General features: G+C 47.6%; 72 non-coding genes across 72 annotated transcripts; all 72 read left to right on the forward strand.

The window, feature by feature from the left end:
- Nucleotides 1-105: 105 nt before the first annotated feature.
- On the forward strand, nt 106-177 carry Trnat-ugu (transfer RNA threonine (anticodon UGU)). The gene has a single exon. It is a non-coding gene; the product is annotated as a tRNA-Thr (tRNA).
- Nucleotides 178-424: 247 nt separating this feature from the next.
- On the forward strand, nt 425-496 carry Trnat-ugu (transfer RNA threonine (anticodon UGU)). Its single transcript has one exon. It is a non-coding gene; the product is annotated as a tRNA-Thr (tRNA).
- Nucleotides 497-743: 247 nt separating this feature from the next.
- Nucleotides 744-815, forward strand: Trnat-ugu (transfer RNA threonine (anticodon UGU)). The gene has a single exon. It is a non-coding gene; the product is annotated as a tRNA-Thr (tRNA).
- A 247-nt stretch (nt 816-1,062) lies between these two features.
- Nucleotides 1,063-1,134, forward strand: Trnat-ugu (transfer RNA threonine (anticodon UGU)). The gene has a single exon. It is a non-coding gene; the product is annotated as a tRNA-Thr (tRNA).
- A 247-nt stretch (nt 1,135-1,381) lies between these two features.
- Trnat-ugu (transfer RNA threonine (anticodon UGU)) lies at nt 1,382-1,453 on the forward strand. The gene has a single exon. It is a non-coding gene; the product is annotated as a tRNA-Thr (tRNA).
- Nucleotides 1,454-1,700: 247 nt separating this feature from the next.
- Nucleotides 1,701-1,772, forward strand: Trnat-ugu (transfer RNA threonine (anticodon UGU)). Its single transcript has one exon. It is a non-coding gene; the product is annotated as a tRNA-Thr (tRNA).
- Nucleotides 1,773-2,019: 247 nt separating this feature from the next.
- On the forward strand, nt 2,020-2,093 carry Trnat-ugu (transfer RNA threonine (anticodon UGU)). The gene has a single exon. It is a non-coding gene; the product is annotated as a tRNA-Thr (tRNA).
- A 244-nt stretch (nt 2,094-2,337) lies between these two features.
- Trnat-ugu (transfer RNA threonine (anticodon UGU)) lies at nt 2,338-2,409 on the forward strand. Its single transcript has one exon. It is a non-coding gene; the product is annotated as a tRNA-Thr (tRNA).
- A 247-nt stretch (nt 2,410-2,656) lies between these two features.
- Nucleotides 2,657-2,728, forward strand: Trnat-ugu (transfer RNA threonine (anticodon UGU)). The gene has a single exon. It is a non-coding gene; the product is annotated as a tRNA-Thr (tRNA).
- A 247-nt stretch (nt 2,729-2,975) lies between these two features.
- Nucleotides 2,976-3,047, forward strand: Trnat-ugu (transfer RNA threonine (anticodon UGU)). Its single transcript has one exon. It is a non-coding gene; the product is annotated as a tRNA-Thr (tRNA).
- A 247-nt stretch (nt 3,048-3,294) lies between these two features.
- Trnat-ugu (transfer RNA threonine (anticodon UGU)) lies at nt 3,295-3,366 on the forward strand. Its single transcript has one exon. It is a non-coding gene; the product is annotated as a tRNA-Thr (tRNA).
- Nucleotides 3,367-3,613: 247 nt separating this feature from the next.
- Nucleotides 3,614-3,685, forward strand: Trnat-ugu (transfer RNA threonine (anticodon UGU)). The gene has a single exon. It is a non-coding gene; the product is annotated as a tRNA-Thr (tRNA).
- A 247-nt stretch (nt 3,686-3,932) lies between these two features.
- On the forward strand, nt 3,933-4,004 carry Trnat-ugu (transfer RNA threonine (anticodon UGU)). Its single transcript has one exon. It is a non-coding gene; the product is annotated as a tRNA-Thr (tRNA).
- A 247-nt stretch (nt 4,005-4,251) lies between these two features.
- Nucleotides 4,252-4,323, forward strand: Trnat-ugu (transfer RNA threonine (anticodon UGU)). The gene has a single exon. It is a non-coding gene; the product is annotated as a tRNA-Thr (tRNA).
- A 247-nt stretch (nt 4,324-4,570) lies between these two features.
- On the forward strand, nt 4,571-4,642 carry Trnat-ugu (transfer RNA threonine (anticodon UGU)). Its single transcript has one exon. It is a non-coding gene; the product is annotated as a tRNA-Thr (tRNA).
- Nucleotides 4,643-4,889: 247 nt separating this feature from the next.
- Nucleotides 4,890-4,961, forward strand: Trnat-ugu (transfer RNA threonine (anticodon UGU)). Its single transcript has one exon. It is a non-coding gene; the product is annotated as a tRNA-Thr (tRNA).
- A 247-nt stretch (nt 4,962-5,208) lies between these two features.
- On the forward strand, nt 5,209-5,280 carry Trnat-ugu (transfer RNA threonine (anticodon UGU)). Its single transcript has one exon. It is a non-coding gene; the product is annotated as a tRNA-Thr (tRNA).
- A 247-nt stretch (nt 5,281-5,527) lies between these two features.
- Nucleotides 5,528-5,599, forward strand: Trnat-ugu (transfer RNA threonine (anticodon UGU)). The gene has a single exon. It is a non-coding gene; the product is annotated as a tRNA-Thr (tRNA).
- A 247-nt stretch (nt 5,600-5,846) lies between these two features.
- Trnat-ugu (transfer RNA threonine (anticodon UGU)) lies at nt 5,847-5,918 on the forward strand. The gene has a single exon. It is a non-coding gene; the product is annotated as a tRNA-Thr (tRNA).
- Nucleotides 5,919-6,165: 247 nt separating this feature from the next.
- Trnat-ugu (transfer RNA threonine (anticodon UGU)) lies at nt 6,166-6,237 on the forward strand. Its single transcript has one exon. It is a non-coding gene; the product is annotated as a tRNA-Thr (tRNA).
- A 247-nt stretch (nt 6,238-6,484) lies between these two features.
- Nucleotides 6,485-6,556, forward strand: Trnat-ugu (transfer RNA threonine (anticodon UGU)). The gene has a single exon. It is a non-coding gene; the product is annotated as a tRNA-Thr (tRNA).
- A 247-nt stretch (nt 6,557-6,803) lies between these two features.
- On the forward strand, nt 6,804-6,875 carry Trnat-ugu (transfer RNA threonine (anticodon UGU)). The gene has a single exon. It is a non-coding gene; the product is annotated as a tRNA-Thr (tRNA).
- A 247-nt stretch (nt 6,876-7,122) lies between these two features.
- Trnat-ugu (transfer RNA threonine (anticodon UGU)) lies at nt 7,123-7,194 on the forward strand. The gene has a single exon. It is a non-coding gene; the product is annotated as a tRNA-Thr (tRNA).
- A 247-nt stretch (nt 7,195-7,441) lies between these two features.
- Trnat-ugu (transfer RNA threonine (anticodon UGU)) lies at nt 7,442-7,513 on the forward strand. The gene has a single exon. It is a non-coding gene; the product is annotated as a tRNA-Thr (tRNA).
- A 247-nt stretch (nt 7,514-7,760) lies between these two features.
- On the forward strand, nt 7,761-7,832 carry Trnat-ugu (transfer RNA threonine (anticodon UGU)). The gene has a single exon. It is a non-coding gene; the product is annotated as a tRNA-Thr (tRNA).
- Nucleotides 7,833-8,079: 247 nt separating this feature from the next.
- On the forward strand, nt 8,080-8,150 carry Trnat-ugu (transfer RNA threonine (anticodon UGU)). The gene has a single exon. It is a non-coding gene; the product is annotated as a tRNA-Thr (tRNA).
- A 247-nt stretch (nt 8,151-8,397) lies between these two features.
- Nucleotides 8,398-8,469, forward strand: Trnat-ugu (transfer RNA threonine (anticodon UGU)). Its single transcript has one exon. It is a non-coding gene; the product is annotated as a tRNA-Thr (tRNA).
- A 247-nt stretch (nt 8,470-8,716) lies between these two features.
- Nucleotides 8,717-8,788, forward strand: Trnat-ugu (transfer RNA threonine (anticodon UGU)). The gene has a single exon. It is a non-coding gene; the product is annotated as a tRNA-Thr (tRNA).
- Nucleotides 8,789-9,035: 247 nt separating this feature from the next.
- On the forward strand, nt 9,036-9,107 carry Trnat-ugu (transfer RNA threonine (anticodon UGU)). The gene has a single exon. It is a non-coding gene; the product is annotated as a tRNA-Thr (tRNA).
- Nucleotides 9,108-9,354: 247 nt separating this feature from the next.
- Nucleotides 9,355-9,426, forward strand: Trnat-ugu (transfer RNA threonine (anticodon UGU)). The gene has a single exon. It is a non-coding gene; the product is annotated as a tRNA-Thr (tRNA).
- A 247-nt stretch (nt 9,427-9,673) lies between these two features.
- Trnat-ugu (transfer RNA threonine (anticodon UGU)) lies at nt 9,674-9,745 on the forward strand. The gene has a single exon. It is a non-coding gene; the product is annotated as a tRNA-Thr (tRNA).
- A 247-nt stretch (nt 9,746-9,992) lies between these two features.
- On the forward strand, nt 9,993-10,064 carry Trnat-ugu (transfer RNA threonine (anticodon UGU)). The gene has a single exon. It is a non-coding gene; the product is annotated as a tRNA-Thr (tRNA).
- Nucleotides 10,065-10,311: 247 nt separating this feature from the next.
- On the forward strand, nt 10,312-10,383 carry Trnat-ugu (transfer RNA threonine (anticodon UGU)). The gene has a single exon. It is a non-coding gene; the product is annotated as a tRNA-Thr (tRNA).
- Nucleotides 10,384-10,630: 247 nt separating this feature from the next.
- On the forward strand, nt 10,631-10,702 carry Trnat-ugu (transfer RNA threonine (anticodon UGU)). Its single transcript has one exon. It is a non-coding gene; the product is annotated as a tRNA-Thr (tRNA).
- A 247-nt stretch (nt 10,703-10,949) lies between these two features.
- Trnat-ugu (transfer RNA threonine (anticodon UGU)) lies at nt 10,950-11,021 on the forward strand. Its single transcript has one exon. It is a non-coding gene; the product is annotated as a tRNA-Thr (tRNA).
- A 247-nt stretch (nt 11,022-11,268) lies between these two features.
- Nucleotides 11,269-11,340, forward strand: Trnat-ugu (transfer RNA threonine (anticodon UGU)). The gene has a single exon. It is a non-coding gene; the product is annotated as a tRNA-Thr (tRNA).
- A 247-nt stretch (nt 11,341-11,587) lies between these two features.
- On the forward strand, nt 11,588-11,659 carry Trnat-ugu (transfer RNA threonine (anticodon UGU)). Its single transcript has one exon. It is a non-coding gene; the product is annotated as a tRNA-Thr (tRNA).
- Nucleotides 11,660-11,906: 247 nt separating this feature from the next.
- Trnat-ugu (transfer RNA threonine (anticodon UGU)) lies at nt 11,907-11,978 on the forward strand. The gene has a single exon. It is a non-coding gene; the product is annotated as a tRNA-Thr (tRNA).
- A 246-nt stretch (nt 11,979-12,224) lies between these two features.
- Trnat-ugu (transfer RNA threonine (anticodon UGU)) lies at nt 12,225-12,298 on the forward strand. Its single transcript has one exon. It is a non-coding gene; the product is annotated as a tRNA-Thr (tRNA).
- A 244-nt stretch (nt 12,299-12,542) lies between these two features.
- On the forward strand, nt 12,543-12,614 carry Trnat-ugu (transfer RNA threonine (anticodon UGU)). Its single transcript has one exon. It is a non-coding gene; the product is annotated as a tRNA-Thr (tRNA).
- A 247-nt stretch (nt 12,615-12,861) lies between these two features.
- Trnat-ugu (transfer RNA threonine (anticodon UGU)) lies at nt 12,862-12,933 on the forward strand. Its single transcript has one exon. It is a non-coding gene; the product is annotated as a tRNA-Thr (tRNA).
- Nucleotides 12,934-13,180: 247 nt separating this feature from the next.
- Trnat-ugu (transfer RNA threonine (anticodon UGU)) lies at nt 13,181-13,253 on the forward strand. Its single transcript has one exon. It is a non-coding gene; the product is annotated as a tRNA-Thr (tRNA).
- A 247-nt stretch (nt 13,254-13,500) lies between these two features.
- Nucleotides 13,501-13,571, forward strand: Trnat-ugu (transfer RNA threonine (anticodon UGU)). The gene has a single exon. It is a non-coding gene; the product is annotated as a tRNA-Thr (tRNA).
- A 248-nt stretch (nt 13,572-13,819) lies between these two features.
- Nucleotides 13,820-13,891, forward strand: Trnat-ugu (transfer RNA threonine (anticodon UGU)). Its single transcript has one exon. It is a non-coding gene; the product is annotated as a tRNA-Thr (tRNA).
- Nucleotides 13,892-14,138: 247 nt separating this feature from the next.
- On the forward strand, nt 14,139-14,210 carry Trnat-ugu (transfer RNA threonine (anticodon UGU)). The gene has a single exon. It is a non-coding gene; the product is annotated as a tRNA-Thr (tRNA).
- Nucleotides 14,211-14,457: 247 nt separating this feature from the next.
- Nucleotides 14,458-14,529, forward strand: Trnat-ugu (transfer RNA threonine (anticodon UGU)). The gene has a single exon. It is a non-coding gene; the product is annotated as a tRNA-Thr (tRNA).
- Nucleotides 14,530-14,776: 247 nt separating this feature from the next.
- Trnat-ugu (transfer RNA threonine (anticodon UGU)) lies at nt 14,777-14,848 on the forward strand. Its single transcript has one exon. It is a non-coding gene; the product is annotated as a tRNA-Thr (tRNA).
- Nucleotides 14,849-15,095: 247 nt separating this feature from the next.
- Trnat-ugu (transfer RNA threonine (anticodon UGU)) lies at nt 15,096-15,167 on the forward strand. The gene has a single exon. It is a non-coding gene; the product is annotated as a tRNA-Thr (tRNA).
- A 247-nt stretch (nt 15,168-15,414) lies between these two features.
- Nucleotides 15,415-15,486, forward strand: Trnat-ugu (transfer RNA threonine (anticodon UGU)). Its single transcript has one exon. It is a non-coding gene; the product is annotated as a tRNA-Thr (tRNA).
- Nucleotides 15,487-15,733: 247 nt separating this feature from the next.
- Trnat-ugu (transfer RNA threonine (anticodon UGU)) lies at nt 15,734-15,805 on the forward strand. Its single transcript has one exon. It is a non-coding gene; the product is annotated as a tRNA-Thr (tRNA).
- Nucleotides 15,806-16,052: 247 nt separating this feature from the next.
- Nucleotides 16,053-16,124, forward strand: Trnat-ugu (transfer RNA threonine (anticodon UGU)). Its single transcript has one exon. It is a non-coding gene; the product is annotated as a tRNA-Thr (tRNA).
- A 247-nt stretch (nt 16,125-16,371) lies between these two features.
- On the forward strand, nt 16,372-16,443 carry Trnat-ugu (transfer RNA threonine (anticodon UGU)). The gene has a single exon. It is a non-coding gene; the product is annotated as a tRNA-Thr (tRNA).
- Nucleotides 16,444-16,690: 247 nt separating this feature from the next.
- Trnat-ugu (transfer RNA threonine (anticodon UGU)) lies at nt 16,691-16,762 on the forward strand. The gene has a single exon. It is a non-coding gene; the product is annotated as a tRNA-Thr (tRNA).
- Nucleotides 16,763-17,009: 247 nt separating this feature from the next.
- Trnat-ugu (transfer RNA threonine (anticodon UGU)) lies at nt 17,010-17,081 on the forward strand. The gene has a single exon. It is a non-coding gene; the product is annotated as a tRNA-Thr (tRNA).
- A 247-nt stretch (nt 17,082-17,328) lies between these two features.
- On the forward strand, nt 17,329-17,400 carry Trnat-ugu (transfer RNA threonine (anticodon UGU)). The gene has a single exon. It is a non-coding gene; the product is annotated as a tRNA-Thr (tRNA).
- Nucleotides 17,401-17,647: 247 nt separating this feature from the next.
- On the forward strand, nt 17,648-17,719 carry Trnat-ugu (transfer RNA threonine (anticodon UGU)). Its single transcript has one exon. It is a non-coding gene; the product is annotated as a tRNA-Thr (tRNA).
- A 247-nt stretch (nt 17,720-17,966) lies between these two features.
- Trnat-ugu (transfer RNA threonine (anticodon UGU)) lies at nt 17,967-18,038 on the forward strand. The gene has a single exon. It is a non-coding gene; the product is annotated as a tRNA-Thr (tRNA).
- Nucleotides 18,039-18,285: 247 nt separating this feature from the next.
- Trnat-ugu (transfer RNA threonine (anticodon UGU)) lies at nt 18,286-18,357 on the forward strand. The gene has a single exon. It is a non-coding gene; the product is annotated as a tRNA-Thr (tRNA).
- Nucleotides 18,358-18,604: 247 nt separating this feature from the next.
- On the forward strand, nt 18,605-18,676 carry Trnat-ugu (transfer RNA threonine (anticodon UGU)). Its single transcript has one exon. It is a non-coding gene; the product is annotated as a tRNA-Thr (tRNA).
- Nucleotides 18,677-18,923: 247 nt separating this feature from the next.
- Trnat-ugu (transfer RNA threonine (anticodon UGU)) lies at nt 18,924-18,995 on the forward strand. The gene has a single exon. It is a non-coding gene; the product is annotated as a tRNA-Thr (tRNA).
- Nucleotides 18,996-19,242: 247 nt separating this feature from the next.
- On the forward strand, nt 19,243-19,314 carry Trnat-ugu (transfer RNA threonine (anticodon UGU)). The gene has a single exon. It is a non-coding gene; the product is annotated as a tRNA-Thr (tRNA).
- A 247-nt stretch (nt 19,315-19,561) lies between these two features.
- On the forward strand, nt 19,562-19,633 carry Trnat-ugu (transfer RNA threonine (anticodon UGU)). Its single transcript has one exon. It is a non-coding gene; the product is annotated as a tRNA-Thr (tRNA).
- A 247-nt stretch (nt 19,634-19,880) lies between these two features.
- Nucleotides 19,881-19,952, forward strand: Trnat-ugu (transfer RNA threonine (anticodon UGU)). The gene has a single exon. It is a non-coding gene; the product is annotated as a tRNA-Thr (tRNA).
- A 247-nt stretch (nt 19,953-20,199) lies between these two features.
- Nucleotides 20,200-20,271, forward strand: Trnat-ugu (transfer RNA threonine (anticodon UGU)). Its single transcript has one exon. It is a non-coding gene; the product is annotated as a tRNA-Thr (tRNA).
- A 247-nt stretch (nt 20,272-20,518) lies between these two features.
- Trnat-ugu (transfer RNA threonine (anticodon UGU)) lies at nt 20,519-20,590 on the forward strand. Its single transcript has one exon. It is a non-coding gene; the product is annotated as a tRNA-Thr (tRNA).
- Nucleotides 20,591-20,837: 247 nt separating this feature from the next.
- Nucleotides 20,838-20,909, forward strand: Trnat-ugu (transfer RNA threonine (anticodon UGU)). Its single transcript has one exon. It is a non-coding gene; the product is annotated as a tRNA-Thr (tRNA).
- A 247-nt stretch (nt 20,910-21,156) lies between these two features.
- Trnat-ugu (transfer RNA threonine (anticodon UGU)) lies at nt 21,157-21,228 on the forward strand. The gene has a single exon. It is a non-coding gene; the product is annotated as a tRNA-Thr (tRNA).
- Nucleotides 21,229-21,475: 247 nt separating this feature from the next.
- On the forward strand, nt 21,476-21,547 carry Trnat-ugu (transfer RNA threonine (anticodon UGU)). Its single transcript has one exon. It is a non-coding gene; the product is annotated as a tRNA-Thr (tRNA).
- A 247-nt stretch (nt 21,548-21,794) lies between these two features.
- Nucleotides 21,795-21,866, forward strand: Trnat-ugu (transfer RNA threonine (anticodon UGU)). The gene has a single exon. It is a non-coding gene; the product is annotated as a tRNA-Thr (tRNA).
- Nucleotides 21,867-22,113: 247 nt separating this feature from the next.
- On the forward strand, nt 22,114-22,185 carry Trnat-ugu (transfer RNA threonine (anticodon UGU)). Its single transcript has one exon. It is a non-coding gene; the product is annotated as a tRNA-Thr (tRNA).
- A 247-nt stretch (nt 22,186-22,432) lies between these two features.
- On the forward strand, nt 22,433-22,504 carry Trnat-ugu (transfer RNA threonine (anticodon UGU)). The gene has a single exon. It is a non-coding gene; the product is annotated as a tRNA-Thr (tRNA).
- Nucleotides 22,505-22,751: 247 nt separating this feature from the next.
- Trnat-ugu (transfer RNA threonine (anticodon UGU)) lies at nt 22,752-22,823 on the forward strand. Its single transcript has one exon. It is a non-coding gene; the product is annotated as a tRNA-Thr (tRNA).
- The last annotated feature ends 180 nt before the right edge of the window (nt 22,824-23,003 follow it).

The raw sequence follows: 23,003 nt of genomic DNA on the forward strand, positions 1-23,003 counted from the left end.
TTGCGAATTGTTGTGGCAGAGTAAATCTTTGTACGCATTTTCTAAGCTCTGAAGTGTATTTTTCTCGACGGCTGTGGTGAACGCAAAGAAGCATACACTGCAACAGCCTCCTTAGCTCAGGGGCAGAGCACTGGTCTTGTAAACCAGGGGTCGTGAGTTCGATTCTCACAGGGGGCAGCACAATTTTAAATGGGCCAATGTAATACTTTGAACCGAAAATTTCCAAATAGCGAGTCTTTTCGGGCCTGAGCCAAGATCACAGATGATGATAGATGAAAGACGGCAGCACCCCGTCAGTCATCGCTGTGGACCTCAGTGGTTGCGAATTGTTGTGGCAGAGTAAATCTTTGTACGCATTTTCTAAGCTCTGAAGTGTATTTTTCTCGACGGCTGTGGTGAACGCAAAGAAGCATACACTGCAACAGCCTCCTTAGCTCAGGGGCAGAGCACTGGTCTTGTAAACCAGGGGTCGTGAGTTCGATTCTCACAGGGGGCAGCACAATTTTAAATGGGCCAATGTAATACTTTGAACCGAAAATTTCCAAATAGCGAGTCTTTTCGGGCCTGAGCCAAGATCACAGATGATGATAGATGAAAGACGGCAGCACCCCGTCAGTCATCGCTGTGGACCTCAGTGGTTGCGAATTGTTGTGGCAGAGTAAATCTTTGTACGCATTTTCTAAGCTCTGAAGTGTATTTTTCTCGACGGCTGTGGTGAACGCAAAGAAGCATACACTGCAACAGCCTCCTTAGCTCAGGGGCAGAGCACTGGTCTTGTAAACCAGGGGTCGTGAGTTCGATTCTCACAGGGGGCAGCACAATTTTAAATGGGCCAATGTAATACTTTGAACCGAAAATTTCCAAATAGCGAGTCTTTTCGGGCCTGAGCCAAGATCACAGATGATGATAGATGAAAGACGGCAGCACCCCGTCAGTCATCGCTGTGGACCTCAGTGGTTGCGAATTGTTGTGGCAGAGTAAATCTTTGTACGCATTTTCTAAGCTCTGAAGTGTATTTTTCTCGACGGCTGTGGTGAACGCAAAGAAGCATACACTGCAACAGCCTCCTTAGCTCAGGGGCAGAGCACTGGTCTTGTAAACCAGGGGTCGTGAGTTCGATTCTCACAGGGGGCAGCACAATTTTAAATGGGCCAATGTAATACTTTGAACCGAAAATTTCCAAATAGCGAGTCTTTTCGGGCCTGAGCCAAGATCACAGATGATGATAGATGAAAGACGGCAGCACCCCGTCAGTCATCGCTGTGGACCTCAGTGGTTGCGAATTGTTGTGGCAGAGTAAATCTTTGTACGCATTTTCTAAGCTCTGAAGTGTATTTTTCTCGACGGCTGTGGTGAACGCAAAGAAGCATACACTGCAACAGCCTCCTTAGCTCAGGGGCAGAGCACTGGTCTTGTAAACCAGGGGTCGTGAGTTCGATTCTCACAGGGGGCAGCACAATTTTAAATGGGCCAATGTAATACTTTGAACCGAAAATTTCCAAATAGCGAGTCTTTTCGGGCCTGAGCCAAGATCACAGATGATGATAGATGAAAGACGGCAGCACCCCGTCAGTCATCGCTGTGGACCTCAGTGGTTGCGAATTGTTGTGGCAGAGTAAATCTTTGTACGCATTTTCTAAGCTCTGAAGTGTATTTTTCTCGACGGCTGTGGTGAACGCAAAGAAGCATACACTGCAACAGCCTCCTTAGCTCAGGGGCAGAGCACTGGTCTTGTAAACCAGGGGTCGTGAGTTCGATTCTCACAGGGGGCAGCACAATTTTAAATGGGCCAATGTAATACTTTGAACCGAAAATTTCCAAATAGCGAGTCTTTTCGGGCCTGAGCCAAGATCACAGATGATGATAGATGAAAGACGGCAGCACCCCGTCAGTCATCGCTGTGGACCTCAGTGGTTGCGAATTGTTGTGGCAGAGTAAATCTTTGTACGCATTTTCTAAGCTCTGAAGTGTATTTTTCTCGACGGCTGTGGTGAACGCAAAGAAGCATACACTGCAACAGCCTCCTTAGCTCAGGGGCAGAGCACTGGTCTTGTAAACCAGGGGTCGTGAGTTCGATTCTCACAGGGGCAGCACAATTTTAAATGGGCCAATGTAATACTTTGAACCGAAAATTTCCAAATAGCGAGTCTTTTCGGGCCTGAGCCAAGATCACAGATGATGATAGATGAAAGACGGCAGCACCCCGTCAGTCATCGCTGTGGACCTCAGTGGTTGCGAATTGTTGTGGCAGAGTAAATCTTTGTACGCATTTTCTAAGCTCTGAAGTGTATTTTTCTCGACGGCTGTGGTGAACGCAAAGAAGCATACACTGCAACAGCCTCCTTAGCTCAGGGGCAGAGCACTGGTCTTGTAAACCAGGGGTCGTGAGTTCGATTCTCACAGGGGGCAGCACAATTTTAAATGGGCCAATGTAATACTTTGAACCGAAAATTTCCAAATAGCGAGTCTTTTCGGGCCTGAGCCAAGATCACAGATGATGATAGATGAAAGACGGCAGCACCCCGTCAGTCATCGCTGTGGACCTCAGTGGTTGCGAATTGTTGTGGCAGAGTAAATCTTTGTACGCATTTTCTAAGCTCTGAAGTGTATTTTTCTCGACGGCTGTGGTGAACGCAAAGAAGCATACACTGCAACAGCCTCCTTAGCTCAGGGGCAGAGCACTGGTCTTGTAAACCAGGGGTCGTGAGTTCGATTCTCACAGGGGGCAGCACAATTTTAAATGGGCCAATGTAATACTTTGAACCGAAAATTTCCAAATAGCGAGTCTTTTCGGGCCTGAGCCAAGATCACAGATGATGATAGATGAAAGACGGCAGCACCCCGTCAGTCATCGCTGTGGACCTCAGTGGTTGCGAATTGTTGTGGCAGAGTAAATCTTTGTACGCATTTTCTAAGCTCTGAAGTGTATTTTTCTCGACGGCTGTGGTGAACGCAAAGAAGCATACACTGCAACAGCCTCCTTAGCTCAGGGGCAGAGCACTGGTCTTGTAAACCAGGGGTCGTGAGTTCGATTCTCACAGGGGGCAGCACAATTTTAAATGGGCCAATGTAATACTTTGAACCGAAAATTTCCAAATAGCGAGTCTTTTCGGGCCTGAGCCAAGATCACAGATGATGATAGATGAAAGACGGCAGCACCCCGTCAGTCATCGCTGTGGACCTCAGTGGTTGCGAATTGTTGTGGCAGAGTAAATCTTTGTACGCATTTTCTAAGCTCTGAAGTGTATTTTTCTCGACGGCTGTGGTGAACGCAAAGAAGCATACACTGCAACAGCCTCCTTAGCTCAGGGGCAGAGCACTGGTCTTGTAAACCAGGGGTCGTGAGTTCGATTCTCACAGGGGGCAGCACAATTTTAAATGGGCCAATGTAATACTTTGAACCGAAAATTTCCAAATAGCGAGTCTTTTCGGGCCTGAGCCAAGATCACAGATGATGATAGATGAAAGACGGCAGCACCCCGTCAGTCATCGCTGTGGACCTCAGTGGTTGCGAATTGTTGTGGCAGAGTAAATCTTTGTACGCATTTTCTAAGCTCTGAAGTGTATTTTTCTCGACGGCTGTGGTGAACGCAAAGAAGCATACACTGCAACAGCCTCCTTAGCTCAGGGGCAGAGCACTGGTCTTGTAAACCAGGGGTCGTGAGTTCGATTCTCACAGGGGGCAGCACAATTTTAAATGGGCCAATGTAATACTTTGAACCGAAAATTTCCAAATAGCGAGTCTTTTCGGGCCTGAGCCAAGATCACAGATGATGATAGATGAAAGACGGCAGCACCCCGTCAGTCATCGCTGTGGACCTCAGTGGTTGCGAATTGTTGTGGCAGAGTAAATCTTTGTACGCATTTTCTAAGCTCTGAAGTGTATTTTTCTCGACGGCTGTGGTGAACGCAAAGAAGCATACACTGCAACAGCCTCCTTAGCTCAGGGGCAGAGCACTGGTCTTGTAAACCAGGGGTCGTGAGTTCGATTCTCACAGGGGGCAGCACAATTTTAAATGGGCCAATGTAATACTTTGAACCGAAAATTTCCAAATAGCGAGTCTTTTCGGGCCTGAGCCAAGATCACAGATGATGATAGATGAAAGACGGCAGCACCCCGTCAGTCATCGCTGTGGACCTCAGTGGTTGCGAATTGTTGTGGCAGAGTAAATCTTTGTACGCATTTTCTAAGCTCTGAAGTGTATTTTTCTCGACGGCTGTGGTGAACGCAAAGAAGCATACACTGCAACAGCCTCCTTAGCTCAGGGGCAGAGCACTGGTCTTGTAAACCAGGGGTCGTGAGTTCGATTCTCACAGGGGGCAGCACAATTTTAAATGGGCCAATGTAATACTTTGAACCGAAAATTTCCAAATAGCGAGTCTTTTCGGGCCTGAGCCAAGATCACAGATGATGATAGATGAAAGACGGCAGCACCCCGTCAGTCATCGCTGTGGACCTCAGTGGTTGCGAATTGTTGTGGCAGAGTAAATCTTTGTACGCATTTTCTAAGCTCTGAAGTGTATTTTTCTCGACGGCTGTGGTGAACGCAAAGAAGCATACACTGCAACAGCCTCCTTAGCTCAGGGGCAGAGCACTGGTCTTGTAAACCAGGGGTCGTGAGTTCGATTCTCACAGGGGGCAGCACAATTTTAAATGGGCCAATGTAATACTTTGAACCGAAAATTTCCAAATAGCGAGTCTTTTCGGGCCTGAGCCAAGATCACAGATGATGATAGATGAAAGACGGCAGCACCCCGTCAGTCATCGCTGTGGACCTCAGTGGTTGCGAATTGTTGTGGCAGAGTAAATCTTTGTACGCATTTTCTAAGCTCTGAAGTGTATTTTTCTCGACGGCTGTGGTGAACGCAAAGAAGCATACACTGCAACAGCCTCCTTAGCTCAGGGGCAGAGCACTGGTCTTGTAAACCAGGGGTCGTGAGTTCGATTCTCACAGGGGGCAGCACAATTTTAAATGGGCCAATGTAATACTTTGAACCGAAAATTTCCAAATAGCGAGTCTTTTCGGGCCTGAGCCAAGATCACAGATGATGATAGATGAAAGACGGCAGCACCCCGTCAGTCATCGCTGTGGACCTCAGTGGTTGCGAATTGTTGTGGCAGAGTAAATCTTTGTACGCATTTTCTAAGCTCTGAAGTGTATTTTTCTCGACGGCTGTGGTGAACGCAAAGAAGCATACACTGCAACAGCCTCCTTAGCTCAGGGGCAGAGCACTGGTCTTGTAAACCAGGGGTCGTGAGTTCGATTCTCACAGGGGGCAGCACAATTTTAAATGGGCCAATGTAATACTTTGAACCGAAAATTTCCAAATAGCGAGTCTTTTCGGGCCTGAGCCAAGATCACAGATGATGATAGATGAAAGACGGCAGCACCCCGTCAGTCATCGCTGTGGACCTCAGTGGTTGCGAATTGTTGTGGCAGAGTAAATCTTTGTACGCATTTTCTAAGCTCTGAAGTGTATTTTTCTCGACGGCTGTGGTGAACGCAAAGAAGCATACACTGCAACAGCCTCCTTAGCTCAGGGGCAGAGCACTGGTCTTGTAAACCAGGGGTCGTGAGTTCGATTCTCACAGGGGGCAGCACAATTTTAAATGGGCCAATGTAATACTTTGAACCGAAAATTTCCAAATAGCGAGTCTTTTCGGGCCTGAGCCAAGATCACAGATGATGATAGATGAAAGACGGCAGCACCCCGTCAGTCATCGCTGTGGACCTCAGTGGTTGCGAATTGTTGTGGCAGAGTAAATCTTTGTACGCATTTTCTAAGCTCTGAAGTGTATTTTTCTCGACGGCTGTGGTGAACGCAAAGAAGCATACACTGCAACAGCCTCCTTAGCTCAGGGGCAGAGCACTGGTCTTGTAAACCAGGGGTCGTGAGTTCGATTCTCACAGGGGGCAGCACAATTTTAAATGGGCCAATGTAATACTTTGAACCGAAAATTTCCAAATAGCGAGTCTTTTCGGGCCTGAGCCAAGATCACAGATGATGATAGATGAAAGACGGCAGCACCCCGTCAGTCATCGCTGTGGACCTCAGTGGTTGCGAATTGTTGTGGCAGAGTAAATCTTTGTACGCATTTTCTAAGCTCTGAAGTGTATTTTTCTCGACGGCTGTGGTGAACGCAAAGAAGCATACACTGCAACAGCCTCCTTAGCTCAGGGGCAGAGCACTGGTATTGTAAACCAGGGGTCGTGAGTTCGATTCTCATAGGGGGCAGCACAATTTTAAATGGGCCAATGTAATACTTTGAACCGAAAATTTCCAAATAGCGAGTCTTTTCGGGCCTGAGCCAAGATCACAGATGATGATAGATGAAAGACGGCAGCACCCCGTCAGTCATCGCTGTGGACCTCAGTGGTTGCGAATTGTTGTGGCAGAGTAAATCTTTGTACGCATTTTCTAAGCTCTGAAGTGTATTTTTCTCGACGGCTGTGGTGAACGCAAAGAAGCATACACTGCAACAGCCTCCTTAGCTCAGGGGCAGAGCACTGGTCTTGTAAACCAGGGGTCGTGAGTTCGATTCTCACAGGGGGCAGCACAATTTTAAATGGGCCAATGTAATACTTTGAACCGAAAATTTCCAAATAGCGAGTCTTTTCGGGCCTGAGCCAAGATCACAGATGATGATAGATGAAAGACGGCAGCACCCCGTCAGTCATCGCTGTGGACCTCAGTGGTTGCGAATTGTTGTGGCAGAGTAAATCTTTGTACGCATTTTCTAAGCTCTGAAGTGTATTTTTCTCGACGGCTGTGGTGAACGCAAAGAAGCATACACTGCAACAGCCTCCTTAGCTCAGGGGCAGAGCACTGGTCTTGTAAACCAGGGGTCGTGAGTTCGATTCTCACAGGGGGCAGCACAATTTTAAATGGGCCAATGTAATACTTTGAACCGAAAATTTCCAAATAGCGAGTCTTTTCGGGCCTGAGCCAAGATCACAGATGATGATAGATGAAAGACGGCAGCACCCCGTCAGTCATCGCTGTGGACCTCAGTGGTTGCGAATTGTTGTGGCAGAGTAAATCTTTGTACGCATTTTCTAAGCTCTGAAGTGTATTTTTCTCGACGGCTGTGGTGAACGCAAAGAAGCATACACTGCAACAGCCTCCTTAGCTCAGGGGCAGAGCACTGGTCTTGTAAACCAGGGGTCGTGAGTTCGATTCTCACAGGGGGCAGCACAATTTTAAATGGGCCAATGTAATACTTTGAACCGAAAATTTCCAAATAGCGAGTCTTTTCGGGCCTGAGCCAAGATCACAGATGATGATAGATGAAAGACGGCAGCACCCCGTCAGTCATCGCTGTGGACCTCAGTGGTTGCGAATTGTTGTGGCAGAGTAAATCTTTGTACGCATTTTCTAAGCTCTGAAGTGTATTTTTCTCGACGGCTGTGGTGAACGCAAAGAAGCATACACTGCAACAGCCTCCTTAGCTCAGGGGCAGAGCACTGGTCTTGTAAACCAGGGGTCGTGAGTTCGATTCTCACAGGGGGCAGCACAATTTTAAATGGGCCAATGTAATACTTTGAACCGAAAATTTCCAAATAGCGAGTCTTTTCGGGCCTGAGCCAAGATCACAGATGATGATAGATGAAAGACGGCAGCACCCCGTCAGTCATCGCTGTGGACCTCAGTGGTTGCGAATTGTTGTGGCAGAGTAAATCTTTGTACGCATTTTCTAAGCTCTGAAGTGTATTTTTCTCGACGGCTGTGGTGAACGCAAAGAAGCATACACTGCAACAGCCTCCTTAGCTCAGGGGCAGAGCACTGGTCTTGTAAACCAGGGGTCGTGAGTTCGATTCTCACAGGGGGCAGCACAATTTTAAATGGGCCAATGTAATACTTTGAACCGAAAATTTCCAAATAGCGAGTCTTTTCGGGCCTGAGCCAAGATCACAGATGATGATAGATGAAAGACGGCAGCACCCCGTCAGTCATCGCTGTGGACCTCAGTGGTTGCGAATTGTTGTGGCAGAGTAAATCTTTGTACGCATTTTCTAAGCTCTGAAGTGTATTTTTCTCGACGGCTGTGGTGAACGCAAAGAAGCATACACTGCAACAGCCTCCTTAGCTCAGGGGCAGAGCACTGGTCTTGTAAACCAGGGTCGTGAGTTCGATTCTCACAGGGGGCAGTACAATTTTAAATGGGCCAATGTAATACTTTGAACCGAAAATTTCCAAATAGCGAGTCTTTTCGGGCCTGAGCCAAGATCACAGATGATGATAGATGAAAGACGGCAGCACCCCGTCAGTCATCGCTGTGGACCTCAGTGGTTGCGAATTGTTGTGGCAGAGTAAATCTTTGTACGCATTTTCTAAGCTCTGAAGTGTATTTTTCTCGACGGCTGTGGTGAACGCAAAGAAGCATACACTGCAACAGCCTCCTTAGCTCAGGGGCAGAGCACTGGTCTTGTAAACCAGGGGTCGTGAGTTCGATTCTCACAGGGGGCAGCACAATTTTAAATGGGCCAATGTAATACTTTGAACCGAAAATTTCCAAATAGCGAGTCTTTTCGGGCCTGAGCCAAGATCACAGATGATGATAGATGAAAGACGGCAGCACCCCGTCAGTCATCGCTGTGGACCTCAGTGGTTGCGAATTGTTGTGGCAGAGTAAATCTTTGTACGCATTTTCTAAGCTCTGAAGTGTATTTTTCTCGACGGCTGTGGTGAACGCAAAGAAGCATACACTGCAACAGCCTCCTTAGCTCAGGGGCAGAGCACTGGTCTTGTAAACCAGGGGTCGTGAGTTCGATTCTCACAGGGGGCAGCACAATTTTAAATGGGCCAATGTAATACTTTGAACCGAAAATTTCCAAATAGCGAGTCTTTTCGGGCCTGAGCCAAGATCACAGATGATGATAGATGAAAGACGGCAGCACCCCGTCAGTCATCGCTGTGGACCTCAGTGGTTGCGAATTGTTGTGGCAGAGTAAATCTTTGTACGCATTTTCTAAGCTCTGAAGTGTATTTTTCTCGACGGCTGTGGTGAACGCAAAGAAGCATACACTGCAACAGCCTCCTTAGCTCAGGGGCAGAGCACTGGTCTTGTAAACCAGGGGTCGTGAGTTCGATTCTCACAGGGGGCAGCACAATTTTAAATGGGCCAATGTAATACTTTGAACCGAAAATTTCCAAATAGCGAGTCTTTTCGGGCCTGAGCCAAGATCACAGATGATGATAGATGAAAGACGGCAGCACCCCGTCAGTCATCGCTGTGGACCTCAGTGGTTGCGAATTGTTGTGGCAGAGTAAATCTTTGTACGCATTTTCTAAGCTCTGAAGTGTATTTTTCTCGACGGCTGTGGTGAACGCAAAGAAGCATACATTGCAACAGCCTCCTTAGCTCAGGGGCAGAGCACTGGTCTTGTAAACCAGGGGTCGTGAGTTCGATTCTCACAGGGGGCAGCACAATTTTAAATGGGCCAATGTAATACTTTGAACCGAAAATTTCCAAATAGCGAGTCTTTTCGGGCCTGAGCCAAGATCACAGATGATGATAGATGAAAGACGGCAGCACCCCGTCAGTCATCGCTGTGGACCTCAGTGGTTGCGAATTGTTGTGGCAGAGTAAATCTTTGTACGCATTTTCTAAGCTCTGAAGTGTATTTTTCTCGATGGCTGTGGTGAACGCAAAGAAGCATACACTGCAACAGCCTCCTTAGCTCAGGGGCAGAGCACTGGTCTTGTAAACCAGGGGTCGTGAGTTCGATTCTCACAGGGGGCAGCACAATTTTAAATGGGCCAATGTAATACTTTGAACCGAAAATTTCCAAATAGCGAGTCTTTTCGGGCCTGAGCCAAGATCACAGATGATGATAGATGAAAGACGGCAGCACCCCGTCAGTCATCGCTGTGGACCTCAGTGGTTGCGAATTGTTGTGGCAGAGTAAATCTTTGTACGCATTTTCTAAGCTCTGAAGTGTATTTTTCTCGACGGCTGTGGTGAACGCAAAGAAGCATACACTGCAACAGCCTCCTTAGCTCAGGGGCAGAGCACTGGTCTTGTAAACCAGGGGTCGTGAGTTCGATTCTCACAGGGGGCAGCACAATTTTAAATGGGCCAATGTAATACTTTGAACCGAAAATTTCCAAATAGCGAGTCTTTTCGGGCCTGAGCCAAGATCACAGATGATGATAGATGAAAGACGGCAGCACCCCGTCAGTCATCGCTGTGGACCTCAGTGGTTGCGAATTGTTGTGGCAGAGTAAATCTTTGTACGCATTTTCTAAGCTCTGAAGTGTATTTTTCTCGACGGCTGTGGTGAACGCAAAGAAGCATACACTGCAACAGCCTCCTTAGCTCAGGGGCAGAGCACTGGTCTTGTAAACCAGGGGTCGTGAGTTCGATTCTCACAGGGGGCAGCACAATTTTAAATGGGCCAATGTAATACTTTGAACCGAAAATTTCCAAATAGCGAGTCTTTTCGGGCCTGAGCCAAGATCACAGATGATGATAGATGAAAGACGGCAGCACCCCGTCAGTCATCGCTGTGGACCTCAGTGGTTGCGAATTGTTGTGGCAGAGTAAATCTTTGTACGCATTTTCTAAGCTCTGAAGTGTATTTTTCTCGACGGCTGTGGTGAACGCAAAGAAGCATACACTGCAACAGCCTCCTTAGCTCAGGGGCAGAGCACTGGTCTTGTAAACCAGGGGTCGTGAGTTCGATTCTCACAGGGGGCAGCACAATTTTAAATGGGCCAATGTAATACTTTGAACCGAAAATTTCCAAATAGCGAGTCTTTTCGGGCCTGAGCCAAGATCACAGATGATGATAGATGAAAGACGGCAGCACCCCGTCAGTCATCGCTGTGGACCTCAGTGGTTGCGAATTGTTGTGGCAGAGTAAATCTTTGTACGCATTTTCTAAGCTCTGAAGTGTATTTTTCTCGACGGCTGTGGTGAACGCAAAGAAGCATACACTGCAACAGCCTCCTTAGCTCAGGGGCAGAGCACTGGTCTTGTAAACCAGGGGTCGTGAGTTCGATTCTCACAGGGGGCAGCACAATTTTAAATGGGCCAATGTAATACTTTGAACCGAAAATTTCCAAATAGCGAGTCTTTTCGGGCCTGAGCCAAGATCACAGATGATGATAGATGAAAGACGGCAGCACCCCGTCAGTCATCGCTGTGGACCTCAGTGGTTGCGAATTGTTGTGGCAGAGTAAATCTTTGTACGCATTTTCTAAGCTCTGAAGTGTATTTTTCTCGACGGCTGTGGTGAACGCAAAGAAGCATACACTGCAACAGCCTCCTTAGCTCAGGGGCAGAGCACTGGTCTTGTAAACCAGGGGTCGTGAGTTCGATTCTCACAGGGGGCAGCACAATTTTAAATGGGCCAATGTAATACTTTGAACCGAAAATTTCCAAATAGCGAGTCTTTTCGGGCCTGAGCCAAGATCACAGATGATGATAGATGAAAGACGGCAGCACCCCGTCAGTCATCGCTGTGGACCTCAGTGGTTGCGAATTGTTGTGGCAGAGTAAATCTTTGTACGCATTTTCTAAGCTCTGAAGTGTATTTTTCTCGACGGCTGTGGTGAACGCAAAGAAGCATACACTGCAACAGCCTCCTTAGCTCAGGGGCAGAGCACTGGTCTTGTAAACCAGGGGTCGTGAGTTCGATTCTCACAGGGGGCAGCACAATTTTAAATGGGCCAATGTAATACTTTGAACCGAAAATTTCCAAATAGCGAGTCTTTTCGGGCCTGAGCCAAGATCACAGATGATGATAGATGAAAGACGGCAGCACCCCGTCAGTCATCGCTGTGGACCTCAGTGGTTGCGAATTGTTGTGGCAGAGTAAATCTTTGTACGCATTTTCTAAGCTCTGAAGTGTATTTTTCTCGACGGCTGTGGTGAACGCAAAGAAGCATACACTGCAACAGCCTCCTTAGCTCAGGGGCAGAGCACTGGTCTTGTAAACCAGGGGTCGTGAGTTCGATTCTCACAGGGGGCAGCACAATTTTAAATGGCCAATGTAATACTTTGAACCGAAAATTTCCAAATAGCGAGTCTTTTCGGGCCTGAGCCAAGATCACAGATGATGATAGATGAAAGACGGCAGCACCCCGTCAGTCATCGCTGTGGACCTCAGTGGTTGCGAATTGTTGTGGCAGAGTAAATCTTTGTACGCATTTTCTAAGCTCTGAAGTGTATTTTTCTCGACGGCTGTGGTGAACGCAAAGAAGCATACACTGCAACAGCCTCCTTAGCTCAGGGGCAGAGCACTGGTCTTGTAAACCAGGGGTCGTGAGTTCGATTCTCACAGGGGCAGCACAATTTTAAATGGGCCAATGTAATACTTTGAACCGAAAATTTCCAAATAGCGAGTCTTTTCGGGCCTGAGCCAAGATCACAGATGATGATAGATGAAAGACGGCAGCACCCCGTCAGTCATCGCTGTGGACCTCAGTGGTTGCGAATTGTTGTGGCAGAGTAAATCTTTGTACGCATTTTCTAAGCTCTGAAGTGTATTTTTCTCGACGGCTGTGGTGAACGCAAAGAAGCATACACTGCAACAGCCTCCTTAGCTCAGGGGCAGAGCACTGGTCTTGTAAACCAGGGGTCGTGAGTTCGATTCTCACAGGGGGCAGCACAATTTTAAATGGGCCAATGTAATACTTTGAACCGAAAATTTCCAAATAGCGAGTCTTTTCGGGCCTGAGCCAAGATCACAGATGATGATAGATGAAAGACGGCAGCACCCCGTCAGTCATCGCTGTGGACCTCAGTGGTTGCGAATTGTTGTGGCAGAGTAAATCTTTGTACGCATTTTCTAAGCTCTGAAGTGTATTTTTCTCGACGGCTGTGGTGAACGCAAAGAAGCATACACTGCAACAGCCTCCTTAGCTCAGGGGCAGAGCACTGGTCTTGTAAACCAGGGGTCGTGAGTTCGATTCTCACAGGGGGCAGCACAATTTTAAATGGGCCAATGTAATACTTTGAACCGAAAATTTCCAAATAGCGAGTCTTTTCGGGCCTGAGCCAAGATCACAGATGATGATAGATGAAAGACGGCAGCACCCCGTCAGTCATCGCTGTGGACCTCAGTGGTTGCGAATTGTTGTGGCAGAGTAAATCTTTGTACGCATTTTCTAAGCTCTGAAGTGTATTTTTCTCGACGGCTGTGGTGAACGCAAAGAAGCATACACTGCAACAGCCTCCTTAGCTCAGGGGCAGAGCACTGGTCTTGTAAACCAGGGGTCGTGAGTTCGATTCTCACAGGGGGGCAGCACAATTTTAAATGGGCCAATGTAATACTTTGAACCGAAAATTTCCAAATAGCGAGTCTTTTCGGGCCTGAGCCAAGATCACAGATGATGATAGATGAAAGACGGCAGCACCCCGTCAGTCATCGCTGTGGACCTCAGTGGTTGCGAATTGTTGTGGCAGAGTAAATCTTTGTACGCATTTTCTAAGCTCTGAAGTGTATTTTTCTCGACGGCTGTGGTGAACGCAAAGAAGCATACACTGCAACAGCCTCCTTAGCTCAGGGGCAGAGCACTGGTCTTGTAAACCAGGGTCGTGAGTTCGATTCTCACAGGGGGCAGCACAATTTTAAATGGGCCAATGTAATACTTTGAACCGAAAATTTCCAAATAGCGAGTCTTTTCGGGCCTGAGCCAAGATCACAGATGATGATAGATGAAAGACGGCAGCACCCCGTCAGTCATCGCTGTGGACCTCAGTGGTTGCGAATTGTTTGTGGCAGAGTAAATCTTTGTACGCATTTTCTAAGCTCTGAAGTGTATTTTTCTCGACGGCTGTGGTGAACGCAAAGAAGCATACACTGCAACAGCCTCCTTAGCTCAGGGGCAGAGCACTGGTCTTGTAAACCAGGGGTCGTGAGTTCGATTCTCACAGGGGGCAGCACAATTTTAAATGGGCCAATGTAATACTTTGAACCGAAAATTTCCAAATAGCGAGTCTTTTCGGGCCTGAGCCAAGATCACAGATGATGATAGATGAAAGACGGCAGCACCCCGTCAGTCATCGCTGTGGACCTCAGTGGTTGCGAATTGTTGTGGCAGAGTAAATCTTTGTACGCATTTTCTAAGCTCTGAAGTGTATTTTTCTCGACGGCTGTGGTGAACGCAAAGAAGCATACACTGCAACAGCCTCCTTAGCTCAGGGGCAGAGCACTGGTCTTGTAAACCAGGGGTCGTGAGTTCGATTCTCACAGGGGGCAGCACAATTTTAAATGGGCCAATGTAATACTTTGAACCGAAAATTTCCAAATAGCGAGTCTTTTCGGGCCTGAGCCAAGATCACAGATGATGATAGATGAAAGACGGCAGCACCCCGTCAGTCATCGCTGTGGACCTCAGTGGTTGCGAATTGTTGTGGCAGAGTAAATCTTTGTACGCATTTTCTAAGCTCTGAAGTGTATTTTTCTCGACGGCTGTGGTGAACGCAAAGAAGCATACACTGCAACAGCCTCCTTAGCTCAGGGGCAGAGCACTGGTCTTGTAAACCAGGGGTCGTGAGTTCGATTCTCACAGGGGGCAGCACAATTTTAAATGGGCCAATGTAATACTTTGAACCGAAAATTTCCAAATAGCGAGTCTTTTCGGGCCTGAGCCAAGATCACAGATGATGATAGATGAAAGACGGCAGCACCCCGTCAGTCATCGCTGTGGACCTCAGTGGTTGCGAATTGTTGTGGCAGAGTAAATCTTTGTACGCATTTTCTAAGCTCTGAAGTGTATTTTTCTCGACGGCTGTGGTGAACGCAAAGAAGCATACACTGCAACAGCCTCCTTAGCTCAGGGGCAGAGCACTGGTCTTGTAAACCAGGGGTCGTGAGTTCGATTCTCACAGGGGGCAGCACAATTTTAAATGGGCCAATGTAATACTTTGAACCGAAAATTTCCAAATAGCGAGTCTTTTCGGGCCTGAGCCAAGATCACAGATGATGATAGATGAAAGACGGCAGCACCCCGTCAGTCATCGCTGTGGACCTCAGTGGTTGCGAATTGTTGTGGCAGAGTAAATCTTTGTACGCATTTTCTAAGCTCTGAAGTGTATTTTTCTCGACGGCTGTGGTGAACGCAAAGAAGCATACACTGCAACAGCCTCCTTAGCTCAGGGGCAGAGCACTGGTCTTGTAAACCAGGGGTCGTGAGTTCGATTCTCACAGGGGGCAGCACAATTTTAAATGGGCCAATGTAATACTTTGAACCGAAAATTTCCAAATAGCGAGTCTTTTCGGGCCTGAGCCAAGATCACAGATGATGATAGATGAAAGACGGCAGCACCCCGTCAGTCATCGCTGTGGACCTCAGTGGTTGCGAATTGTTGTGGCAGAGTAAATCTTTGTACGCATTTTCTAAGCTCTGAAGTGTATTTTTCTCGACGGCTGTGGTGAACGCAAAGAAGCATACACTGCAACAGCCTCCTTAGCTCAGGGGCAGAGCACTGGTCTTGTAAACCAGGGGTCGTGAGTTCGATTCTCACAGGGGGCAGCACAATTTTAAATGGGCCAATGTAATACTTTGAACCGAAAATTTCCAAATAGCGAGTCTTTTCGGGCCTGAGCCAAGATCACAGATGATGATAGATGAAAGACGGCAGCACCCCGTCAGTCATCGCTGTGGACCTCAGTGGTTGCGAATTGTTGTGGCAGAGTAAATCTTTGTACGCATTTTCTAAGCTCTGAAGTGTATTTTTCTCGACGGCTGTGGTGAACGCAAAGAAGCATACACTGCAACAGCCTCCTTAGCTCAGGGGCAGAGCACTGGTCTTGTAAACCAGGGGTCGTGAGTTCGATTCTCACAGGGGGCAGCACAATTTTAAATGGGCCAATGTAATACTTTGAACCGAAAATTTCCAAATAGCGAGTCTTTTCGGGCCTGAGCCAAGATCACAGATGATGATAGATGAAAGACGGCAGCACCCCGTCAGTCATCGCTGTGGACCTCAGTGGTTGCGAATTGTTGTGGCAGAGTAAATCTTTGTACGCATTTTCTAAGCTCTGAAGTGTATTTTTCTCGACGGCTGTGGTGAACGCAAAGAAGCATACACTGCAACAGCCTCCTTAGCTCAGGGGCAGAGCACTGGTCTTGTAAACCAGGGGTCGTGAGTTCGATTCTCACAGGGGGCAGCACAATTTTAAATGGGCCAATGTAATACTTTGAACCGAAAATTTCCAAATAGCGAGTCTTTTCGGGCCTGAGCCAAGATCACAGATGATGATAGATGAAAGACGGCAGCACCCCGTCAGTCATCGCTGTGGACCTCAGTGGTTGCGAATTGTTGTGGCAGAGTAAATCTTTGTACGCATTTTCTAAGCTCTGAAGTGTATTTTTCTCGACGGCTGTGGTGAACGCAAAGAAGCATACACTGCAACAGCCTCCTTAGCTCAGGGGCAGAGCACTGGTCTTGTAAACCAGGGGTCGTGAGTTCGATTCTCACAGGGGGCAGCACAATCTTAAATGGGCCAATGTAATACTTTGAACCGAAAATTTCCAAATAGCGAGTCTTTTCGGGCCTGAGCCAAGATCACAGATGATGATAGATGAAAGACGGCAGCACCCCGTCAGTCATCGCTGTGGACCTCAGTGGTTGCGAATTGTTGTGGCAGAGTAAATCTTTGTACGCATTTTCTAAGCTCTGAAGTGTATTTTTCTCGACGGCTGTGGTGAACGCAAAGAAGCATACACTGCAACAGCCTCCTTAGCTCAGGGGCAGAGCACTGGTCTTGTAAACCAGGGGTCGTGAGTTCGATTCTCACAGGGGGCAGCACAATTTTAAATGGGCCAATGTAATACTTTGAACCGAAAATTTCCAAATAGCGAGTCTTTTCGGGCCTGAGCCAAGATCACAGATGATGATAGATGAAAGACGGCAGCACCCCGTCAGTCATCGCTGTGGACCTCAGTGGTTGCGAATTGTTGTGGCAGAGTAAATCTTTGTACGCATTTTCTAAGCTCTGAAGTGTATTTTTCTCGACGGCTGTGGTGAACGCAAAGAAGCATACACTGCAACAGCCTCCTTAGCTCAGGGGCAGAGCACTGGTCTTGTAAACCAGGGGTCGTGAGTTCGATTCTCACAGGGGGCAGCACAATTTTAAATGGGCCAATGTAATACTTTGAACCGAAAATTTCCAAATAGCGAGTCTTTTCGGGCCTGAGCCAAGATCACAGATGATGATAGATGAAAGACGGCAGCACCCCGTCAGTCATCGCTGTGGACCTCAGTGGTTGCGAATTGTTGTGGCAGAGTAAATCTTTGTACGCATTTTCTAAGCTCTGAAGTGTATTTTTCTCGACGGCTGTGGTGAACGCAAAGAAGCATACACTGCAACAGCCTCCTTAGCTCAGGGGCAGAGCACTGGTCTTGTAAACCAGGGGTCGTGAGTTCGATTCTCACAGGGGGCAGCACAATTTTAAATGGGCCAATGTAATACTTTGAACCGAAAATTTCCAAATAGCGAGTCTTTTCGGGCCTGAGCCAAGATCACAGATGATGATAGATGAAAGACGGCAGCACCCCGTCAGTCATCGCTGTGGACCTCAGTGGTTGCGAATTGTTGTGGCAGAGTAAATCTTTGTACGCATTTTCTAAGCTCTGAAGTGTATTTTTCTCGACGGCTGTGGTGAACGCAAAGAAGCATACACTGCAACAGCCTCCTTAGCTGAGGGGCAGAGCACTGGTCTTGTAAACCAGGGGTCGTGAGTTCGATTCTCACAGGGGGCAGCACAATTTTAAATGGGCCAATGTAATACTTTGAACCGAAAATTTCCAAATAGCGAGTCTTTTCGGGCCTGAGCCAAGATCACAGATGATGATAGATGAAAGACGGCAGCACCCCGTCAGTCATCGCTGTGGACCTCAGTGGTTGCGAATTGTTGTGGCAGAGTAAATCTTTGTACGCATTTTCTAAGCTCTGAAGTGTATTTTTCTCGACGGCTGTGGTGAACGCAAAGAAGCATACACTGCAACAGCCTCCTTAGCTCAGGGGCAGAGCACTGGTCTTGTAAACCAGGGGTCGTGAGTTCGATTCTCACAGGGGGCAGCACAATTTTAAATGGGCCAATGTAATACTTTGAACCGAAAATTTCCAAATAGCGAGTCTTTTCGGGCCTGAGCCAAGATCACAGATGATGATAGATGAAAGACGGCAGCACCCCGTCAGTCATCGCTGTGGACCTCAGTGGTTGCGAATTGTTGTGGCAGAGTAAATCTTTGTACGCATTTTCTAAGCTCTGAAGTGTATTTTTCTCGACGGCTGTGGTGAACGCAAAGAAGCATACACTGCAACAGCCTCCTTAGCTCAGGGGCAGAGCACTGGTCTTGTAAACCAGGGGTCGTGAGTTCGATTCTCACAGGGGGCAGCACAATTTTAAATGGGCCAATGTAATACTTTGAACCGAAAATTTCCAAATAGCGAGTCTTTTCGGGCCTGAGCCAAGATCACAGATGATGATAGATGAAAGACGGCAGCACCCCGTCAGTCATCGCTGTGGACCTCAGTGGTTGCGAATTGTTGTGGCAGAGTAAATCTTTGTACGCATTTTCTAAGCTCTGAAGTGTATTTTTCTCGACGGCTGTGGTGAACGCAAAGAAGCATACACTGCAACAGCCTCCTTAGCTCAGGGGCAGAGCACTGGTCTTGTAAACCAGGGGTCGTGAGTTCGATTCTCACAGGGGGCAGCACAATTTTAAATGGGCCAATGTAATACTTTGAACCGAAAATTTCCAAATAGCGAGTCTTTTCGGGCCTGAGCCAAGATCACAGATGATGATAGATGAAAGACGGCAGCACCCCGTCAGTCATCGCTGTGGACCTCAGTGGTTGCGAATTGTTGTGGCAGAGTAAATCTTTGTACGCATTTTCTAAGCTCTGAAGTGTATTTTTCTCGACGGCTGTGGTGAACGCAAAGAAGCATACACTGCAACAGCCTCCTTAGCTCAGGGGCAGAGCACTGGTCTTGTAAACCAGGGGTCGTGAGTTCGATTCTCACAGGGGGCAGCACAATTTTAAATGGGCCAATGTAATACTTTGAACCGAAAATTTCCAAATAGCGAGTCTTTTCGGGCCTGAGCCAAGATCACAGATGATGATAGATGAAAGACGGCAGCACCCCGTCAGTCATCGCTGTGGACCTCAGTGGTTGCGAATTGTTGTGGCAGAGTAAATCTTTGTACGCATTTTCTAAGCTCTGAAGTGTATTTTTCTCGACGGCTGTGGTGAACGCAAAGAAGCGTACACTGCAACAGCCTCCTTAGCTCAGGGGCAGAGCACTGGTCTTGTAAACCAGGGGTCGTGAGTTCGATTCTCACAGGGGGCAGCACAATTTTAAATGGGCCAATGTAATACTTTGAACCGAAAATTTCCAAATAGCGAGTCTTTTCGGGCCTGAGCCAAGATCACAGATGATGATAGATGAAAGACGGCAGCACCCCGTCAGTCATCGCTGTGGACCTCAGTGGTTGCGAATTGTTGTGGCAGAGTAAATCTTTGTACGCATTTTCTAAGCTCTGAAGTGTATTTTTCTCGACGGCTGTGGTGAACGCAAAGAAGCATACACTGCAACAGCCTCCTTAGCTCAGGGGCAGAGCACTGGTCTTGTAAACCAGGGGTCGTGAGTTCGATTCTCACAGGGGGCAGCACAATTTTAAATGGGCCAATGTAATACTTTGAACCGAAAATTTCCAAATAGCGAGTCTTTTCGGGCCTGAGCCAAGATCACAGATGATGATAGATGAAAGACGGCAGCACCCCGTCAGTCATCGCTGTGGACCTCAGTGGTTGCGAATTGTTGTGGCAGAGTAAATCTTTGTACGCATTTTCTAAGCTCTGAAGTGTATTTTTCTCGACGGCTGTGGTGAACGCAAAGAAGCATACACTGCAACAGCCTCCTTAGCTCAGGGGCAGAGCACTGGTCTTGTAAACCAGGGGTCGTGAGTTCGATTCTCACAGGGGGCAGCACAATTTTAAATGGGCCAATGTAATACTTTGAACCGAAAATTTCCAAATAGCGAGTCTTTTCGGGCCTGAGCCAAGATCACAGATGATGATAGATGAAAGACGGCAGCACCCCGTCAGTCATCGCTGTGGACCTCAGTGGTTGCGAATTGTTGTGGCAGAGTAAATCTTTGTACGCATTTTCTAAGCTCTGAAGTGTATTTTTCTCGACGGCTGTGGTGAACGCAAAGAAGCATACACTGCAACAGCCTCCTTAGCTCAGGGGCAGAGCACTGGTCTTGTAAACCAGGGGTCGTGAGTTCGATTCTCACAGGGGGCAGCACAATTTTAAATGGGCCAATGTAATACTTTGAACCGAAAATTTCCAAATAGCGAGTCTTTTCGGGCCTGAGCCAAGATCACAGATGATGATAGATGAAAGACGGCAGCACCCCGTCAGTCATCGCTGTGGACCTCAGTGGTTGCGAATTGTTGTGGCAGAGTAAATCTTTGTACGCATTTTCTAAGCTCTGAAGTGTATTTTTCTCGACGGCTGTGGTGAACGCAAAGAAGCATACACTGCAACAGCCTCCTTAGCTCAGGGGCAGAGCACTGGTCTTGTAAACCAGGGGTCGTGAGTTCGATTCTCACAGGGGGCAGCACTATTTTAAATGGGCCAATGTAATACTTTGAACCGAAAATTTCCAAATAGCGAGTCTTTTCGGGCCTGAGCCAAGATCACAGATGATGATAGATGAAAGACGGCAGCACCCCGTCAGTCATCGCTGTGGACCTCAGTGGTTGCGAATTGTTGTGGCAGAGTAAATCTTTGTACGCATTTTCTAAGCTCTGAAGTGTATTTTTCTCGACGGCTGTGGTGAACGCAAAGAAGCATACACTGCAACAGCCTCCTTAGCTCAGGGGCAGAGCACTGGTCTTGTAAACCAGGGGTCGTGAGTTCGATTCTCACAGGGGGCAGCACAATTTTAAATGGGCCAATGTAATACTTTGAACCGAAAATTTCCAAATAGCGAGTCTTTTCGGGCCTGAGCCAAGATCACAGATGATGATAGATGAAAGACGGCAGCACCCCGTCAGTCATCGCTGTGGACCTCAGTGGTTGCGAATTGTTGTGGCAGAGTAAATCTTTGTACGCATTTTCTAAGCTCTGAAGTGTATTTTTCTCGACGGCTGTGGTGAACGCAAAGAAGCATACACTGCAACAGCCTCCTTAGCTCAGGGGCAGAGCACTGGTCTTGTAAACCAGGGGTCGTGAGTTCGATTCTCACAGGGGGCAGCACTATTTTAAATGGGCCAATGTAATACTTTGAACCGAAAATTTCCAAATAGCGAGTCTTTTCGGGCCTGAGCCAAGATCACAGATGATGATAGATGAAAGACGGCAGCACCCCGTCAGTCATCGCTGTGGACCTCAGTGGTTGCGAATTGTTGTGGCAGAGTAAATCTTTGTACGCATTTTCTAAGCTCTGAAGTGTATTTTTCTCGACGGCTGTGGTGAACGCAAAGAAGCATACACTGCAACAGCCTCCTTAGCTCAGGGGCAGAGCACTGGTCTTGTAAACCAGGGGTCGTGAGTTCGATTCTCACAGGGGGCAGCACAATTTTAAATGGGCCAATGTAATACTTTGAACCGAAAATTTCCAAATAGCGAGTCTTTTCGGGCCTGAGCCAAGATCACAGATGATGATAGATGAAAGACGGCAGCACCCCGTCAGTCATCGCTGTGGACCTCAGTGGTTGCGAATTGTTGTGGCAGAGTAAATCTTTGTACGCATTTTCTAAGCTCTGAAGTGTATTTTTCTCGACGGCTGTGGTGAACGCAAAGAAGCATACACTGCAACAGCCTCCTTAGCTCAGGGGCAGAGCACTGGTCTTGTAAACCAGGGGTCGTGAGTTCGATTCTCACAGGGGGCAGCACAATTTTAAATGGGCCAATGTAATACTTTGAACCGAAAATTTCCAAATAGCGAGTCTTTTCGGGCCTGAGCCAAGATCACAGATGATGATAGATGAAAGACGGCAGCACCCCGTCAGTCATCGCTGTGGACCTCAGTGGTTGCGAATTGTTGTGGCAGAGTAAATCTTTGTACGCATTTTCTAAGCTCTGAAGTGTATTTTTCTCGACGGCTGTGGTGAACGCAAAGAAGCATACACTGCAACAGCCTCCTTAGCTCAGGGGCAGAGCACTGGTCTTGTAAACCAGGGGTCGTGAGTTCGATTCTCACAGGGGGCAGCACAATTTTAAATGGGCCAATGTAATACTTTGAACCGAAAATTTCCAAATAGCGAGTCTTTTCGGGCCTGAGCCAAGATCACAGATGATGATAGATGAAAGACGGCAGCACCCCGTCAGTCATCGCTGTGGACCTCAGTGGTTGCGAATTGTTGTGGCAGAGTAAATCTTTGTACGCATTTTCTAAGCTCTGAAGTGTATTTTTCTCGACGGCTGTGGTGAACGCAAAGAAGCATACACTGCAACAGCCTCCTTAGCTCAGGGGCAGAGCACTGGTCTTGTAAACCAGGGGTCGTGAGTTCGATTCTCACAGGGGGCAGCACAATTTTAAATGGGCCAATGTAATACTTTGAACCGAAAATTTCCAAATAGCGAGTCTTTTCGGGCCTGAGCCAAGATCACAGATGATGATAGATGAAAGACGGCAGCACCCCGTCAGTCATCGCTGTGGACCTCAGTGGTTGCGAATTGTTGTGGCAGAGTAAATCTTTGTACGCATTTTCTAAGCTCTGAAGTGTATTTTTCTCGACGGCTGTGGTGAACGCAAAGAAGCATACACTGCAACAGCCTCCTTAGCTCAGGGGCAGAGCACTGGTCTTGTAAACCAGGGGTCGTGAGTTCGATTCTCACAGGGGGCAGCACAATTTTAAATGGGCCAATGTAATACTTTGAACCGAAAATTTCCAAATAGCGAGTCTTTTCGGGCCTGAGCCAAGATCACAGATGATGATAGATGAAAGACGGCAGCACCCCGTCAGTCATCGCTGTGGACCTCAGTGGTTGCGAATTGTTGTGGCAGAGTAAATCTTTGTACGCAT

The sequence above is a fragment of the Schistocerca nitens genome, chromosome 1 (genome assembly GCF_023898315.1).
Source record: "Schistocerca nitens isolate TAMUIC-IGC-003100 chromosome 1, iqSchNite1.1, whole genome shotgun sequence".
NCBI classification, from domain to species: domain Eukaryota; kingdom Metazoa; phylum Arthropoda; class Insecta; order Orthoptera; family Acrididae; genus Schistocerca; species Schistocerca nitens.